Below are 5,832 nucleotides of genomic sequence, written 5' to 3'. Positions count from 1 at the left end.
AAATTGGACGAGAAGGATCGGTATTCTCTACGATTCGGTGAAGTTAAGAAAATATTTACGGAATAACTTTCAACATACACTACAAATAGATGTCAGCAGCAATCAACTGATGCACCGAACTAGTGAGAGCTCATATGAACAGGATGCTTTCCGAACCAAACATGTAAGAAGACAAGTTAAGCTCTTCAATTTCCAGAAAGATAATTCATACAGGTAGATAAGAACAACAGACAACATGAACCTTACATGAAAGAGAGAACAAATACCAATCAATCCAATGACGCCCCAATCATCTTATAATGTGGCGTGGATCGAATAAATATCAACGTCACAAAGAATTGGAACCCAAAGTACAAAAGAGTGAATCTTGAACGAAAGACATTTGCTCCAATGAGGAAATACAATGAACCCCAGAAAGATACATTCTGTTTTCTCCTGTAAAGGTAAAAATCGAACTAAAAGCTGTAAATCCAATTTTTTCTCTTTTTTTTTCCTTTTTCTTTCCAGTCTCCTGTAACCACTAGACAAGAATCAATCAATACCCAAATCGCAAGTGCAGAACATCAATCAATACCCAAATCGGTGGAATGCCGACAAAAGCTCGCCTGAAAAAGAAGAAGAAAGATCAAGCAAAGTCCGACAAAAGCTCTCCTCCAACTCTGGTCAGAACTTTGCTGAGACTGGGAGATGAGCCAAGAAGAGGCGGGAAGGAGAACGGAAGGAGAAGAGGAAGCCGAGAAGAAACAGAAGGAGAAGAGGAAGCCAAGAAGAGGCGTTAGTTCAGAACTTCACCTGAAGACTTCGATACAGAGAGCTCGAGATGTTGCAGCCTCTGCAACGCAGCAATGGAGAAGAGGAGAACGAAGACTAGGGTTTCTTTCATTCCATTAGTTTTGAGTTTTTTATTTTTTCAAATTTACATTTAGGTCCTTCAAGTTTAAAAAGTTTTGAACCCACCCAACCGACCGGTTCACATGGATTCGATGGGTTTGCTTAAAAATCGGCCGGTTTTTTGGGTTTGTCGGTCTATTTGTGCATTTTTAATTTTTAAGCTAAACGGACCGAACATAAGTTCAATTTTAGGTTTGACCGATCGAACCGGTCGGTCCGATCCGGTTCTGATAACAATGACATTAAGAGTAATTTAGGAAGGCGAAAATTAGACCAAAGGCAACTTTCTCCTATATTTGAAAGAAAAATATGGAAAAGAATCCTAGATTAATAATGTACCTCTTGGCGGATCTGATGGGGACAGGTAACGGTTTTCAGGTAATTGGAGGGCCCAAAGTGAGAAGAGAACAATTGCGCACGTGGCTATGTATTATGAGGATTGAATCTTTTCCAAAGTTCAATACGTTATATATTATTATATTACATAATAAGAGTATGACTGCATGAGAACATTATATTATATCATATCACAGGGAAGAACTTTCCCAGTCCCCACTAGTCCCTTTCATTGCTGAGGTGGGGGGTGACGTCGGAGTTAGTTTCTCCTTTTTCTTTCTCCACTTCTTTTGGGAGGCAAGTTTCTCCCGAATTAGATGCTCCCTTTCTTGATCTAAAGAAACGGAGAACAATTTGTGGCCCCTCAAAATCGGTTCTCTGTTCTTTTCTTTTCCTTGGTCTGTTGCTTTTTCTTTACAATTTATTCGGATGGAACTCATTAAATTATTATATTTTTACTAGAATTTAACTGATTATACTGTCGTTTAATATAAATTTTATTGAAAAAAGATATAGATAATTTTTGTTTTAGAAAAGTATATTTTGGTTTCTCTTTCATATTAATCTGTATCTTTTTATGTTCTTTCACCTCGGTTCAATCCCAAATCAAGATTGTTGGTAAATGAGCTCCTAGAGGGGAAAGAAGGTGAAAGTTTCACCTCCATTCAGCTTATCCTCTAACAAAAATATCAAAACTATATGGGGGAAAATTCTCTTCCCTTCACTTCCATTCCTTTGCCCTCCTTTCTCCTCAAACCAGATAAATTGTTAGTGCCAATGAAACTATAGGTACTCTCAGCTTATTGGATAGCTTTAAATAAATGTCTCAACCTTTAAAAATAAATTGTAATATTTGAGAAATGTGATGTGAATGCAATGCAATGACATTGCATGTTCTACTCGCTTTGATATCAAGTAAAGGGTTAAGTTTGAGAATTTGAATTTAGAAATCCGGTTCTTCGTATGGAACCAAAGAGTTTGGTACAGTGAACTTGTCCACAATATTAAATATTCTAGTCCTGAATTCAATTCTCTTCAATGAAACTTTACACACCTCATTGTTTTCATTTCTCTTCTATATCCTTTTCACGGCCAATAGGTCTCTTTTGAGACTGAAAAATAAAAGTTCACATAGAAAAAGGTAGGCTGCACAGGCATCATGGTTACAGATCAAGTTTGGCCAAAGAGGGCGCACTTATATGTCAACTATCAACTAATCTTACCTTCAATTTCATAAAATTTTTATCATCTTTGGCCTAATCGATGTCTGCTCATAAATCTGGGCATAGGTTTGAAATTGAGTTTGACTTTAACAGTCAGTTCTTTGCTTCGTATCCTTGTACTCTTACGATCTGAGATTCAAATATTTGCGAGACTAAATAAGAATCCTTATAAATGCGATAAGCTCCAGCACAGGACTCTTCGCCCACCCGCTGGTAAGCGATATTATCTAGGCTTTAGTGAAATCCAGAATATCCTATGCCATGCAAAAGAATAAAAAAGAAAAAAAATTAAGTTTGACTGGCGAGAATCGAATCTAGACAATTGGTTCCAAGAGAGTGATTGTTACTGCACTACAATCCATTTTAAAAAACCTAAAATATACAAAATCGTTTAATATTTTCAGTGATTAAAAAATTATATTTAAAACGGGATAGCAAACTGAGATCGAACTTCCTCAACTTTCGGATCCTATATCATTCAAATACGGCCTTCAACCAAAAAACGTACGACTTTTTTATTGAAACGAATCCGCAGTTATCGGCAATAATTTGTAAGAACTTAATATTATACTTCTCAAAGTTGACTTCTATATCACGATCCCAAATGTGAACATTGCCTCGGACGACATTTCTCTTACTTGAATCACAAAAATTCATCACGCTCCAGAACACTATAAAAGGCATCATTTGCCTATCCCTCCAACCATCAAAGCACCTTACTGAAATCAAACATTTCTGTCTGTTCCAAGAAAGATCAGCTTACCAGCCAAATTCCAAACATGTCCAAAGCATTCTTTGTAGTCGTAATTCTTGGACTGGTGGCTGCTGCTGCAGCAGATTTTGCCGCAGAACCTCCACACTTCCGGCACCGGCCGCGCCATGATCACGGTCACGGTCCTGGTCCCAGGCCTGGCCCATTTGCCCACCCTCCGGGGATGGCTGGAGCACCTGACCACATGCCTCACCACCACCACCACCATGGCCACCACTTTCCTGGTGGGGCGCACCCTCCCATGATGGGGCATGGCCATGGGCCCCATGGGAAGGTGATGCCACCGGCTCATGCCCCACACATGCATCCGCGACACCACCTGCCACGTCATGAACCTCTGGCGCCGGCCTATTAGAACTGCGGTCAGAGAAATGAGAGATGCCTGGGGACTGGGTTGTTAGAATAAGAGCTTGTTTTCACTCACTGTGCTTTTATCATGTGCCAGTTATACTTTGATATATTTTTCGTGAAGAGTTTACTGCTCTTGTCCTCTTCTCATGTTTTTTGTGTTCGTTGTCATCTTTATGCATCATAATATACATTTCTTTTCTGTACTTCAGTACAAAAACTTAAGAAGTCTGATCAGTTTCTCATAATATCCAAGAAAATAAGAGAATCACGTAAATGTGGGGTTTTTAAGTTAGAAAGGATGCCCATGGACCTATAATTAGAGGAGAGAAAATATAAGGGGACCGACAGTCTCATCAGTGAAAATAAAATTCAGGTTTTTTTTTATCATAGATCGAGAGTAATAGCACCACACGAAACTTTCTTTCTCTAAATGCGGATACTTTATTTACCTGTCAGGTAATACGTGGGGGATGCTATCCAAAAACGGTGATTCGGATCCAAATAAATAAACTAGGAAGGACAGCAAATTTCGCACAGAAATGCTTTTCCTATGCGGGGACCCTTCGTATGAAAATTAGTATGGATGTTGATCAATATATACTGTAATTAATCACAATAAAATCTTGGATATTTTCGATAGATGTGCCATTCTTCATGTGTGAAAAAGAATGGACATCGACAGTGGAGTCTCCTGTCCCAATTATGCAAATGACTTACTAAGTTGACTCCGTGCAATAATCTCTTATAAGAAGTGAAGTAAATATTCGATAAGTATTACTCAGTATTTGACTGAGTAACATTCAGAAAAAATGCATGTACGTGGTAAATAGAGCCTACAATAGTCCTATAGACTCCTACTGATATGCTTTTTCATTGATAGTTACTTGTTTATAGTAGAGCTGAGTAGCACACTACTAAAAATTAAGGGATTACCGAGAGGCGGATCCCTCAGTAATCCCTCCGTAGATAGGTTTATCGAGGGATCCGAATCCCTCGGTATTTCAAAAACAAATTTCAACCGACAAAATATTCAAATTAGTTTTTTCAAAAAACTCAAAATTTTAAATATTCAAATTAATTAATTTCATATTTACTGTAAATATTTAACAATGCCAATCCTAAATTAAATTAATTTTATATTTAACTTACAATATAATAATCTCTTCAAGAAATATAATTTATATGTGACATATATCTCTACAATTATTATTGAGGAACAAATAATAATTTTCTCATTTGGTATTTTATTTTTTAAACTTTTTATTAGTAAAATTTAAAATTTTTAATTTACCGAGGGATTTTCCCGACTAAATTGTTTGTAAAAAATATTTGTACTTTAATTTTACTGGGGGATTTTCCCCTCGGTAAATTATTTTTAAAAATATATTTTTTTATTTTACCGAGGGATTTTTCCCTTGGTAAGTTATTTAAAAAATAATTTTTAAAATTTGACTGAGGGAAAAATCTGTCAATAATCCCATGGTAGTTTATGTTTTTTTTTAAAAAATCATTTTCTTAAATTTTTCATTTTACCAAGGAAATTACCGAGGGAATTTTACCGAGGGACGCAACCCCTCAGTAATCCCTTAACTTTTAGTATTGACAATCGGTGAATATCTATTATAATCAATGAAGGCTTGTGAGAGAGAGAGTGCGTGAAGAGGGGAACGAGGATAGTGGTACATTGCACCGGAGTCACCATCACTCGAAATTGCATGCACCTAATCTTGCGGTGGGCGCTTCAGCTCAAGTTACCACCAACCCAGGCATCACCAACAAACTTAAAGGTCGCTCTGATACGATGTGAAAGGTGGCCGAAGCCTGAAAGTTGATTTAAGTGGGTGGCCACATGTCTAGCCCAAAATGTCCAACTAATAAGATGATAAGTCCAATTATACATGCCTAAGGATTTTTTAATTTGTCCAATGAGGGGCAACAATTCTTAACACTCACCCGCACTTGACAACGTGTTGTCTTTTACAAACCACACACGATGTGAAAATATCAGAGCGTGATTAGTTAAAAAAAAAAGCCTATACTATACTCTCTTTCATAAATGTACTTAAAAATGAAAGTTGTTAGAAATTGAAGCATGTACTTCAAAATTTTTTCTCTCTCTCTCCATATATATATGTATGAAAACAAAGCCCAAATTGAATTCTCAAGCTGCCACATCGTAAAAAATAAGAAACAAAACTCTCTCGCTTTGCCACGTTATCACTTATACATTAATGAATTTTTTATGATTAATTATGGAGT

The 5,832-nt window shown here is 36.8% G+C and overlaps 1 long non-coding RNA gene across 1 annotated transcript; it reads right to left on the bottom strand.

Annotated features, from left to right (window-relative positions):
- Positions 1-218: 218 nt before the first annotated feature.
- LOC116209225 lies at positions 219-884 on the bottom strand. The gene is made up of 2 exons (XR_004157178.1): positions 793-884; positions 219-605 (listed from the first exon to the last, which is right to left on the bottom strand). It is a non-coding gene; the product is annotated as an uncharacterized LOC116209225 (long non-coding RNA).
- Positions 885-5,832: the final 4,948 nt, after the last annotated feature.

This window comes from Punica granatum, chromosome 5 (assembly GCF_007655135.1).
Source record: "Punica granatum isolate Tunisia-2019 chromosome 5, ASM765513v2, whole genome shotgun sequence".
In the NCBI taxonomy this organism is placed as follows: Eukaryota; Viridiplantae; Streptophyta; class Magnoliopsida; order Myrtales; family Lythraceae; genus Punica; species Punica granatum.
This window is presented reverse-complemented; position numbering and strand designations above follow the sequence as displayed.